Source organism: Leopardus geoffroyi, chromosome C3, assembly GCF_018350155.1.
Source record: "Leopardus geoffroyi isolate Oge1 chromosome C3, O.geoffroyi_Oge1_pat1.0, whole genome shotgun sequence".
Classification (NCBI taxonomy): Eukaryota; Metazoa; Chordata; class Mammalia; order Carnivora; family Felidae; genus Leopardus; species Leopardus geoffroyi.
Genome location: NC_059338.1, coordinates 27,773,761 through 27,786,535, shown reverse-complemented (window position 1 = coordinate 27,786,535; position 12,775 = coordinate 27,773,761). Strand labels below are relative to the sequence as shown.

The 12,775-nt window shown below is 48.3% G+C and overlaps 1 pseudogene; it reads right to left on the bottom strand.

The window, feature by feature from the left end:
* Window positions 1-2,291: 2,291 nt before the first annotated feature.
* Window positions 2,292-3,010, bottom strand: LOC123586289 (annotated as a pseudogene).
* Window positions 3,011-12,775: the final 9,765 nt, after the last annotated feature.

Below are 12,775 nucleotides of genomic sequence, written 5' to 3'. Positions count from 1 at the left end.
TGAAGTCGGACGCTTAACCGACTGCGCCACCCAGGCGCCCCTTTAAATTTTTTTTTTTTTTTTGACATTTATTTATTTTTGAGACAGAGAGAGAGCGTGAACAGGGGAGGGTCAGAGAAAGAGGGAGACCCAGAATCTGAAACAGGTTCCAGGCTCTGAGCGTCAGCACAGAGCCCGTTGCGGGGCTCAAACCCACAGACCTCGAGACCATGACCTGAGCCGAAGTCGGACGCTTAACCGACTGAGCCACCCAGGCGCCACCAGAAACATTTTTTTAATTGGGAAAAGGCAACACGGTTCAGAAAAGTGTGAAAAAAAATAAATGCACATCTTAGCAATTAATTATAAAACAAATTCCAAGTAATCACCCTATAAATAGAACACTGTCAATAGTCCAGAAGCCCCTTGTGTGTCCTTTCTTGCTCTCTAACCCCTTCTTCCACCAGAGGTAACCACCACCCTGACTTCAATGTAATGAAAGTCTTTGCTTCTCTTCATAGTTTTATCCGCTCTGTCCGTTTTTGTTTGTCTGTTTTCTTTTAACTTAATAATCTGTACATATTTGGAGGCTTCTTTCATTCAACCTGCTGTTTGAAAGTTAATCCATGTCTGTACATGTGGTTCACTTACGGTCACTGCTGTGAGGTAGTCTGTTGTATGAGTATATTATACATTTTCATTCTTTTTTTGTTGGATATTTCATTCTATCTTGTTGGGTTAGTTCTTCCCCCTTTTTGAGGAGGAACTAACTACTTTCAACGATGCTGGTCTAAATATCGTATATGCATTTGTGTATGTATATATTATTTTACATGTATATTGGAGCACATGTGCGTGAGTTTCTCCAGGTTATATACTAGGAGTGAAATTGTTGGGTCACGGACTATGTATACCTTCAATTTTGCCAGATAATTCAAAGCTGTTTTCTAAAATCGTTCTTCCACTAATTTTTAATTCCAGTTGTCTTATTTAATTCATTTTTAGAATTTTTTTCTGGTTCTTCTTCACATCTGCTTGATAATACACTGCCTTGCTCTTTACTCATATGCCACATTCCTTCTTTTATATTTCTTTAAGTTTGCACCTTTACTTATCGCCTATACTATTTCTGATAATTCCCCAGCAGAAGCTTTGCAGATTTGGTTCTGCTATCTCAGGGCTTCTCGACCTTGACACTGTTGACATTATGGGCGAGACACGAATCCATATTGTGGGAAGCTGTCCTGTGCATTGCAGGATGTTCAACAGCTTCCCTGGTCTCTACACACTAGATTCCAGTAGCCCACATTTTTCTCTCTCCAAGTATGACAACCATTATGCCTGCAGGGCAAAATTGCTCTGGGCACTATGCTCTCCCTCTTTTTTTCCTTGTGGGACCTCACTTATGGTATCCTGTCTCTTTGTGTTTTGTGATTCGTTTTTACTAAGCTCATGTTTTCTTAGAGCCATGCCTGTGGAGATTCTCCGATGCCTGGGGTCGAAGGTGTTTTTCTCCAGGACTGTTTTTCATTTACTACGGGCTCTAGGCTTACAAGTTTATGCTGGGGGTGCAGGCTCCTGTTGGACTCCTCACCTTTGACGAGCCCTCCCAGGCCTTGCGAGGTTTGTGAAAATGGAAGCTTTTGTAAATGCTGACGTCAGTGGGAGGCTTCTCTCTGGGCTCCTGCCTTTACAACTTTAGGCTTCCAAAGTCACCTTTCGTTCTCTTCCAGTCAGACTGATGCATTTTATTTTATTTTATTTTATTTTTCAGACTGATGCATTTTATTTTTTTTTTTTATTTTTTTTTCAACGTTTATTTATTTTTGGGACAGAGAGAGACAGAGCATGAACGGGGGAGGGGCAGAGAGAGAGGGAGACACAGAATCTGAAACAGGCTCCAGGCTCTGAGCCATCAGCCCAGAGCCCGACGCGGGGCTCGAACTCACGGACCGCGAGATCGTGACCTGGCTGAAGTCGGACGCTTAACCGACTGCGCCACCCAGGCGCCCCATAGACTGATGCATTTTAAAAGAGGGTTTTTGGGGTGTCTGGGTGGCTCAGTTGGTTAAGCTTCTGACTTCAGCTCAAGTTGTGGTCTAGTGGTTCTTGAGTTTGAGCCCCGCGTGGGGTTCTCTGCTGTCAGCACAGAGCCCGCTTCAGATCCTCTGTCTCCCTCTATCTGTGCCTTGTGTGTGCGCTCTCTTTCTCTCTCCAAAACGACTAAATATTAAAAAAAAAAAAAAAAAAAAAAAAAATTTTTAAGAGGTATTTTTGTTTGTGTGTGTGTTTGTTTTGGCTTAAGGAAAACCCCCAAATCCATACAGCTTTTATTCCATCTTTAAAATTTCACAAATAAGTCTGAAAAATCATTTGGCATCTTGCTCTTTCTGTCGCTGGACAACTTAGATCTTATCCATCAGCCTGCTGAGCCGCTCCTTTTTCAGAAATGTAGATACCCTCCCCAGATTTTCTGATATCCTTGTTTTTTAACTGTTGTGGCTTGCCGAATCAAAGCAGCTAGTTTGATACAAGTTCAATGTCATTTCCTTCAAGAGTTAACTCAGCCTCCTGGGGTTGAGATACTTAATAAGCGACGCTTGGCCTCATCTGAACCCTGCGGGTAAATTTTTCACCCACAAAATTTCGGATTTCGACAAGGGAACCATTGTCCTGAACAATGACGTTGATGGGAAAGTGAGCATTCCCACACCCCGTTTTGTAACGGAAACCCAGCGTAATGCCCTTCGTCATGCTCTGTACGTGACGACAGATAGTGTGAACGGTAGCGGTTCTTTTCCGTTTCCCCACCATTTGTCAGCTCGGAGCCTCTTCATTTTCCTTCCGAAGAGACTGAGTTTTGCAGTGATGTGATTGAAGCCCCTTTGCAGGGTTCCTCTGGGGCCTCTCACAGTAACGGCACTTCCCTTCAGAGTGATGTCGATGTTTTCTGGAACGTCAACAGTCTGATTGCTGAGAATGGCCTTCATTCTCACAGTAGATGCAGCAAAAGAGTACAGAGAAGTGTTTAAAATTGTTTTGTCCAGGGGCGCCTGGGTGGCTCAGCCAGTTAAGCGGCCGACTTCGGCTCAGGTCATGATCTCGCGGTCCGTGAGTTCGGGCCCTGCGTCGGGCTCTGTGCTGACAGCTCAGAGCCTGGAGCCTGCTTCAGATTCTGTGTCTCCCTCTCTCTGACCCTCCCCCGTTCATGCTCTGTCTCTCTCTGTCTCAAAAATAAATAAACGTTAAAAAAAATAAATAAATAAAATAAATAAATAAATAAAATTGTTTTGTCAGTAGTTTTAGTTGTCTTTAGTGACAGGATCAGTCGGTAAATTCCTCTGGTATACTTTAGAACCTGAAGCCCACCACTTTTAAAAATTAATAATAGTAAAGCTAGCTGATCAAATGCACGGGTCTTTAACAGCAACACAAGCGCAGTACAAATCGAATTAACACAGTTTCTACAGAAACACACTCCTAAGGGCCGGAGCTAGATGTGGGTTTGAGAATATCGGTGAAGTCCCAGAGGACAGGTGTTTAACAAAGGGAGCAGTGGAGCGTCCTTCGGTCAGGCACGTGTCGACACAGGCTCCAGATATTCATCACCAGTGACAGTTCTCAGTGTTTGTCCCCGTTGTTTTATGAAAAGAAAGAAGTGGACCCAAACACTGCCCGAGTAGACCACACAACAGGTGCGTTATCCCGTGTGATCTGAAATTCTAGGAAAAGTGAATCCACTTGGTGAGGGTAATTCAGTTTCATCGTAAGAGTTCCGTGGAGACGAAGCCCCATGGACAGGGCTGAGGCTCCACGATTTGGATCCATCCTCAAGTTTACAAAAAGCGGTCAAGAGCACTGACATCAGACTGCCGGGGTCAGAGTCCAAGGTCTCTCACTTAAAAGTTTGCTTCTTAACCTGTCTGTGTCTCCTTTTTGTTATTGTGCAAGGAGAAGAAACTACTCCACAGATTTATTGTGAGGCCAAGGATAGTGCCTGGAACGTATAAACACTCAGCAGGCGTTAACTTTAACAAGGTAAAAGATACAGAAACTTAAAGCGAAATTCCTACTTGTCAAAACCTGAGAATTTCTCCTCCAAGGTGATTTCATGCCCATGAGATAGCACTGCCTTTCTTTACCACCAGTGACTTCATTGTGCTCAGAGTAGTCAAGCAATAAGAAACAAGAACAGATTCCAGTGGTCAGTCACTGTGTCTATGGGCCCGGCTTAAGTTCAACATGAGCATTTCCTCCGTCCAATGCATCAGCAGTGTTTTACATTCAAGACGAGAGTGTTTACAAGTCTTGTCACATCAGTAAGACGCGAGCCGCCTGAGGTCTGATGAGTTGGGTCCTTCAAAGCCTTTTAATTCCACGTGGTGGGAAAGCAGTTCAGTAAATCTTTCTGACACGTTTCCATGATGTCATCACCCAACAGCATCAACATAAACAGTGTCTCCACACCCTGCTTCATCTTCTTCCAAACTTCAAACGAAAGCCCGGGAAGAAAGAAAATTCACAATTTTGGGGACTTACTCCATGGTATCAGGCAATGAATGTGATTTGCAAAGTGCGTGGTCCGTAGTCGTAAAATGATGGATGCTGTTCAAACTCCTTTCAATGGGACTAAACTGCTGAGACCCTTCTGCCCCCATCTTTGCTTTTCTTTGCAGGAGCCAGACCAGCAGTGAACTCTGTTTTTGCGTGTTTATAGTCACTCTCTCTCTCTCTTTTTAAGTTTATTTATTTCGAGAGAGAGAGAGGGAGAGAGGGAGAGAGAGAGGAGGGGCAGAGAGATAAGGAGAGAGAGAATCCCAAGCGGGCTCCGTGCTCAGTGCAGAGCCCCATGGGGAACTCGATCTCACAACCATGAGATCATGACCATGAGATCATGACCTGAGTCAGAATCAAGAGTCGGACGCTTAACCGACTGAGCCACCCAGGCGCCCCTAGCCACACTCTCTTTTTAACAACCTCTTCTTGGGAGGTTGAGGTCTAGTTTGGCCAAAAGTCTCTGGTGGACTGCCTTTCTGGGCCACAGGGCTATGAGTCTGTCCCCTGGTCTCATGGAGAGAGAGGCAGCCTGTTAAGTGTGAATCTTGCTTTAAGTTTCTGCACGTTTTACTTTTTTCCTTTAAGTTAGCATTTGTTGGGCACTTACTCTGTGCCAGGAACTATTCTAGGTGCTTTCCATGTGATTCATTCAACTGGGATGGCAAGAGACAGCCTAAGCCACATTTGGCTCTTCTCAGTGGGGTAGGAGCAAAGTGAGAGTGAGAGGCCCAGGTCACGATCGTCATCTGCCCGCAGACACGCCTTTGTCCTGAACTCCCTGACCCAGTCAATGGGCTCCACTGTCCATATAACATCTGAGGCAGGGACCTAGAAGCACCTCCCTGCCTTCTCACATCCCATCTGCCCCTGACCCCCTCTCCGGTCCCCCCTCACCGGCTTATCCCTACTGTGGCACTTTTCACAGCTATCTAGAACCATCTGTCTCCCTGTCCATCATCCCCTCTTAGGACAGAGACTGTCTTCTGTCTCTGAATGCTCAGTGCCATAGCAGACCCTCAAAGATGTTCGCTGTATGAAAGAATAATGTTCTATCATTTCTACATAAGAATTTCTTGAGTTAGTCCCTCTGCCCCCATCCCATTAACTGCCCCAGTTTAGGGTCCTGTTCCTTCCCACCAGAACTCTTAAAATAGCCTCATAAACGTGTTCCTTTTCTCCACTTTGGCTTACTCCCACCCACCCTCCTCATTGTCTCAAGGGTCATCTCTCCAAGGCACAACTTAGAGTGCAGTACTGCTCTGATCAGACGCCTCAGTGCTTCTCTTTGCTCTCGGATAAATTCAAGACCTCATCACACACGTCTGTTCTTCCTGAGCCCTCTGTTTAGCCATGCTACATGGTGGTGTATGTGTGCTCTGTGTATGTGTTTAGGTCCCAGTGCCTTTGCATGTGTGCCTTCTACCTAGGATAGATGCTACCCCCTTTTCTCTACCTGCCAATCTCCTGCCTCTCTTTGAGACCCAGCTCGTGAAGCCTTCTGGGACCCTATAGCCTCCAGCTTCATAGGATGAGACCTCTGGTTGAGCATTGGTTGATGATCTGTCATTGCTTACGTAGCTATGTCCTCACGTCTCCCTACCCGCTAGACCGAGTCCCGTAAAATCCTGAATGTGGTATCCCTAACTCCTTGGTAGGCTTTAAAAAATTCTGGAGGGCAACAGGGGCAGGGGTGTACATCTTCTGTGTACGGTGCAAAGTGTTTTCAGACCGAAGACCCTGGAGGAGCAGCCTGAGTCAACCCTGGGGCCAACATGACGGCTAAAGATGGTCCAACCCCCAGAACACAGGCTTTTACTCCAACCTCCCTACCTCAGCTCTTCATCCAGGACCTCCTCCCTCCCTCTCTTCTTCTTTTCTTTTATTCATTTTCCTTCCCTGCCTTCTTCCAATTGCTATGTAGCCTCAGTCATATATTACCCAAAACAACATTATGGCAATGGTAATGGAAGTAGGTGATGACACAATAGTGCACCCCCAATTCTGCTGTGTTCGTTCGTCTAGATTCCCTTTCCGTCTTTCTATGCGCCCATCATGTTGCAGGGTTGTAATCATGAGGCCGTTTTAATTTTGTAGTCTACTTTTTAACTTAATATCAGAGGCATTTTCCGTGCTCCTACATGGTCTTCGTAATTATCATTTCAATGGCTGCATGATATTCCATAGAATAGATGTGCCAAGTTTCACTTAACTGTTTCCTTTCTGCCAGACAGTTCCGGGTTTTCCCTGTTGCAGAGAGGGCTGTAATACGCAGGTTCTTTTACTTCTCTTTCTTGTTCCTCCCTGTTCACTTGCTCCTCTCTTTGCTCTCTCTTGTGTCTCCTTCTGCCTCCTTGACCACAGCTCTCTTTCCCAGAACAGTAATTTGCCCCCAAGTGGATATAGAAATCATCTTAGTGGTGTGGTTTATATATACAATTGGAATACCACTTGGCAATGAGAAAGAATGAAATCTTGCCATTTGCAACAACGTGGATGGAACTGGGGGGTGTTATGCTAAGTGAAATATGTCAGTCAGAGAAAGACAGATACATGTTTTTACTCATATGTGGAATCTGAGAAACTTAACGGAGGACCATGGGGGAAGGGAAGGGGAAAACAACAGTCAAACAGAGAAGGAGGCAAACCATAAAAGACTCTTAATTACAGAGAACAAACTGAGGGTTGATGGGGGAGGCGGGGGGAGGGGAAAATGGGTGTTGGACATCGAAGAGGGCGCCTGTTTGGATGAACACTGGGTGTTGTCTGTAAGCGATGAATCATGGGAATCTACTCCCAAAGCCAAGAGCACACTGTATATACACTGTATGTCAGCTAAATCAACAATAAGTTATATTAAAAAAAAAAAAAGAAAAAAAAATCGTCTTAGTGGGGCCCAGGATTTTGAAAAGAATTACAACAAATTGGTAGGAACATGCTCTTAAGGTCACTTTTGCTATTTGTGTATCCTGAAAACAGTGTAAATGATAAACTCTCTTGCCCACAAGGGGTGGGAACATAGGATCAGGCAGGACTATGACAGAAAGCTCAAGCCTATGACAGGGACACAATGCTTGTCATGGAAGAAAAAGAGAGACAACCTGAATGTCTATCAATAGGGAAATAGCTAAGTATACCATTATGTGTCCATACTCAGAATATTATGTAGGATTTAAAGAGATTGTTGTGGATCTATATGTACCGACTCAGATAAAACCTTTTTTTAAAAGTGAATTTAGTTGCAGAATATTTGTAGTTATAATTTATGTAAAAATTAACAGCAAAACCCAAACCCACAGGATCGTACGCTAGATTTTCTGAGGATATATTATGTAAATATATGGCCAGGCTGATAACAGTGGTCCCCCTTTGTTTAGGAAAAGGGGTCTGGATGTGGGGGACCGGTCAAAGGGAATTTGAGCCTGAACTGCAATGGTTTCGTTTTTGTTTTTAATCAAGGAAAATGTATTCACATATTGCTTGTATAACAAAAAATTAATTAAGCGAATGTTGCCACTGTTGTGTCTTTCTGTTTACATTGTGCATTGACCAGCCCAGATTCTGGCGCTGGCCATGAAGGAATAAAACGTAATAAGAGAATGTTACTAAACATCAAATGTCCTTTTGGGAAGAGTGGATTTTTTGCAACCCCCCCCTCCCCCCCACGGGTATGTAGGTTGTTTCAGACAGTACCGGTGGGCCTGGGGTGGGGGGAAAAAAAGGCCTGCTCTTCTAGGAGACAAGGATGCCCCTGATCCAGACCCTTGCCTCTCAGCCAGTCCTCCCCACCCCCATCCTGGCAGGTGGAAGCTGGGGGTTTTGAAGTTTAGTCTCTTGCATTGAATCCTGGATGGAGGACAACAGATGGGGCCACACAGCCCTGCTGCTCAGACCGAGGGGAACAGGTGGAGGCTCTGGGGCCAGAGTGTGAATGCTGGCGATTCATGAGTGGTGCAGGCAGGCGGAGTGCCCAGCTCAGCGCCCGTGACAGCTGGGCAGCACGTGGGTGGGAGAGGGAGTCGGGGCATGGGGGGGTGGGCTGCAGTGGGTGGGTTCAGCCATAGAGAGGAGGCATGAGAGGGCAGAGGATAAAGGAGGGAAAGAGAGAGAATGCCTCCCACCCACCCAACCCCCCGGCCCACCCCCAGGATTAAGGCAGTAGGGAGGTCAGAGGTTCCAGGCTGACCCGAAAGGCTTAGGAAGCAGCAGGGTAAGTGGACATAGAGAGGAGAGTGTTCCTTTTCTGCCCCTTCACCCTCCTCCCCCATCCCCAGCTGTCCTCTACCTAGTCCTAAACCCGAGGCATTTGGGCCAATTCCAGTGGCTGTGCCAGGCCCTTGGCTGGGTCAGGGCCCGGGCAGGGGAGGGAAGCAGCTGCCGCCCCTCCCCTTGCAGATAAGGGTAGGAGCACAAGGAGGTGACAGGACGGGACAGTCCGCGCCTTTTTGCCCGGAACTACCTGCGTGCCGCACCCCTCACCCCGTTTCTCTTTAGTTAAGTGCAAGAGTAAGTAAGAACTATGAAAACAGTGCTAATTATTAGTAGCGCTTACAGAACCCTCGTGATATACACAGCGCTGATCTTATAATTTATCGCTGAATTCTTCCAACAGCCCTTCCTGAAAGTATAGCTTCCATTTTACAGGTGAGAAAACGGAGTCTTCTTGGTTAAGTAATGTGCTCAAAGCCCGACACTAAGTATCGTTTGACTGCACAGACCAAACCCGGAACCTTCCAGGTGGATGGAATTAACAAAACGCTGGGCTGAGAGCCAGCAGTCCCCCATTTCCCAAAGGAGCAAGAGTGGCTGGGCCTAAATTAGACTTTTTCATTGTCAAAATTGAGAGCAGCTAGATGAGGTTAGGGTGGAAAGTAAAGGAAGCTAGAAAACCCTTTTCTCCGGAGATTTGTCCAAATAGGAACGATCCCATCGCTTTGGGCTGGTTTAGGAGACATGGCCTGGAAAAAAAGGGAACCAAGCACTTTGGTTTGGGCGTCAGGAGACAGGCGCCTCTGCATGTCCTCCGAGTGGGCAGATTTGCTGGCATTCCTAGGCCCCCAGCCCTCTTAGTGCTACAGCTTTCCAGATGAGGAAGACGAAGCCTGGGGACGGTGGGGGGGGGGGGTGGGGGGGGTGGGGGGGGGTGGGTGGGCAGGGGGCGCTGTCCGTCTCCCACTGGTCTGGTGCACTCTGTTGGTGGAGCATCTAACCTGACACTTGGCGCAGTGCCCCTGCGAGTCGCCCATTCCTTGAGCCCAGATATGGCTCCTCCTCCCAGCCTCAGGAACCCAGCCCTGAGTGGGCTGGGGAAGGAGAGGGAGCTCCGGGGAGTGGGGGGCCGGCCCCAGCCAACAATTCACCCCACGCCCAGACTTCCGTCCGGCCAGCAGGGGGAGCCCGAGGCCCAGGCAACGGCCGTGAGCGGGGAGGCTGCCCCTGGCTCCGGATGCTGCTGCTTCGCCCACCCACGCAACTCCCTGCGCCTCAGTTTCCTGGCCTGCGAAATGGGCAAATAATTACACTAAGTTCCCCAGCAATGCTGTGAGAGTTAAATGCGTTCTAAACAATAAGGCGTTGCTAGACTTCCTTCTTGTTGTTCTCTTGTACGCTGTGATTCTGAACATTCAGTATTCAATAAATACTTCCTGAGCTCTATTAAGCACTAGAACCCTATTTTCGGCCCTGGATGAAGCCTGTCCAACTTGTGGGCCACGGAAAGCGGTTAAAACAGAAAAGCCTGGCAACTGGATGGTTCGTCTGTGCCTCCCACGCACCTGACCAGCCAGATAGAGTGGGTGGCTCTTTCCCTACAGGTCAACACTTCAGCAAACTCCTGTTTGTTCCTCTGGCCTGGAACTTGGGCCTTTGGGCTGGGCCTGCAGAGGCGGCAGGGGCCCAGGCCACAGCCCGCCTGGCCACCCTGACTTCAGGAAAACACACTTAGTGCAAAGACCTTTCACGCCCAGGGCTCTCTGGTGACAGGGCCTTTGGGTTCAGGGCAGAGGGGTGAAGCGGATGTGAATGGAATAATCCCCAATTGGCATTTAGAGTTCTGCTTAAGATCAGCATAAGACTGGAGCTGAGAGAAGGGGCTGAAGCCAGAATCCGTGGCCAAGCCTGAGATTGTCTGTTCTTTTCCCAAGAATGTGGACCAGTTTGGATTCCGCAGTGCGATGGAGTCAGTGCCTAGTCTCCTGGCTCCTGTCCCTGCTGGGTGGGGCGTCCGTCAGACAATCGCTGTGGAAGCCTGTGTGTGGTGGGGTCTGCGACAGACTCCCAGGGGTCCCAGCAGAGGAGAGGGGCCTTCCCACCCGTGAGTTTTTCGCCCTGCTCCTTCTTTCCCAGAAGCCTCGGCTTCTGTTTAAGCCCTCACCCCAGGACAGGGTCCCCAGAGCACCTAATGAGGAGTTCAGTGTGACGAGGTGACTATTCACATTGACTATGTTGCTTTTCAAATTCCAGATGTTTCGTTCCCTCGGGTGGGCGGCCGACTCTCTGAGGGGGGCTCATTGTGATGTGTTCCAAAGAACCCTGGACTGGGAATCGGAGGCCTGAGCTCATGTTTCAGTTCTAGGCTTTGGTGGCCCCAGGCCTCCCTCTGAGCCTCTGCGTTTTGACCCGTTAAAGGGGGTCATAATAGCTTCTGCACCGGGCAGGCTGCCAACACCTGGGGTAGACGTGACGAAGGCCCAGACACGTGGTTCTACCCCTTCTTCTGTCTGCGTCTACCCGAAACAAGTGAAAACGTATGTTCACGCAAAAACTCGTACACGAATTTCACAGCGGGATTATTTAGCGTAGTCTCAAAGTAGAAACGACCCCTATGTCCATCAACTGATGAATGGATAAACAAAATGTGGTGCAGACACGCGATGGAATATTATTCGGTCCTCAAAAAGAACGAAGCGCTGACACCTGCACAGTATAGATGGACTTGGAAAACATTATGCTAAGGGAAAGAAGCCAGTCACAAAGGACCACGTAGGGTCCGGTTTCACTTACACGAGGGGGCCAGAACAGCAAGATCCACAGACACAGCAAGTAGATTAGTAACTGCCTGGGTCTGTGTAGGAGTGGGTAGGGGTAGGGAAGTGACTGCTAATGGGTGCGAGGTTTTTTTGGAGGGCGATGAGAATGTTCTAAGATTAAATTATGGTGACGGTTGCACAATTCCGTAATTATACTGAAAAAAAAAAATCACTGAGTTGTACACTTCAAATGGGTGAACTTTATGGTATGTAAATTATATATCAACAGAGCTGTTAAGAAATTTTAACTGGGTGTCCTGAATTTAATTTAGAAACTCTACTTCGGCCCTTTCTTTCCTCTTTCCCCCAATCTTCATGGCCTTGTTGTCCCTCTCAGAACATACAGAAGGTAGTGGGCATATTTCTCTTTCCTGCGGGGGCAAGGGCACTGTTTGACGCGCGGGAAGGAAGAGGGAAGCATTAGGGAGGCCAGATGCCATCCTGCCCAACCTCTCACAGCAGCCACATGAACTCCCCTGCCTTGATTTCCCTTCCTGCCCGCTGTGGGGAGGGACAGTAGGGGATCCCTGCCCCTGCATCCCTGGGGGTGGTGTCTGGGGAGTCCAGGAAGACCGGACTGGGGAGGATGCATTGGCCAGGATGGGGTGGCCTGTGCAGGGAGCTCTAATGAGTCTGTTATGTGGCAGGGCCGACTTGGGGTCTTCTAAGCGCTGGTGGGGTGGCAGGTAGATTGCCCAGAGATACTTCTTTGGCTGCAGTCAAGGCCAGAGAAGCCAAGAAACCCACGGCTGGCGCCCTGTGGACTGGGGTCAGGGATGGAGCTGGGCCATGGGCTGCCAGACGAGGAGCTGCTGGTGCCTGGAGAAGGCTGATTCTTTAATTGGTGTGCTACACGGCAGGGCAAACTGTGGGCCATGTGTCTGGTGGGGGCGGGAGGGGGAGTGCAGGAGAGACAGGCTGGGGCAGGAGGCCTTCGGGTCTCCCCCCAAGACTCAGTGGGGGTGGGGCGAGAGGGGCTTGAAGCCGGCGGAGAGCTCACACTTCCAGCTCTGTGTGCACCCAGAGCTCTGTGCCCAGCCAGCTGTCATCAACCCCTTAGGATACTTGACAAGTGGGGTCTGTTCTCAGCTTCTCTTCCCTCTGATTCATCTTTCCTTGCCCCTGCTTCGCTGTCTCAGGCTGTGAGCATGCTCAGATCTCCCCACCTAAAACCAACCTCTTTTTGACCCTACTCTCCTGCAGCTAACAGTCCG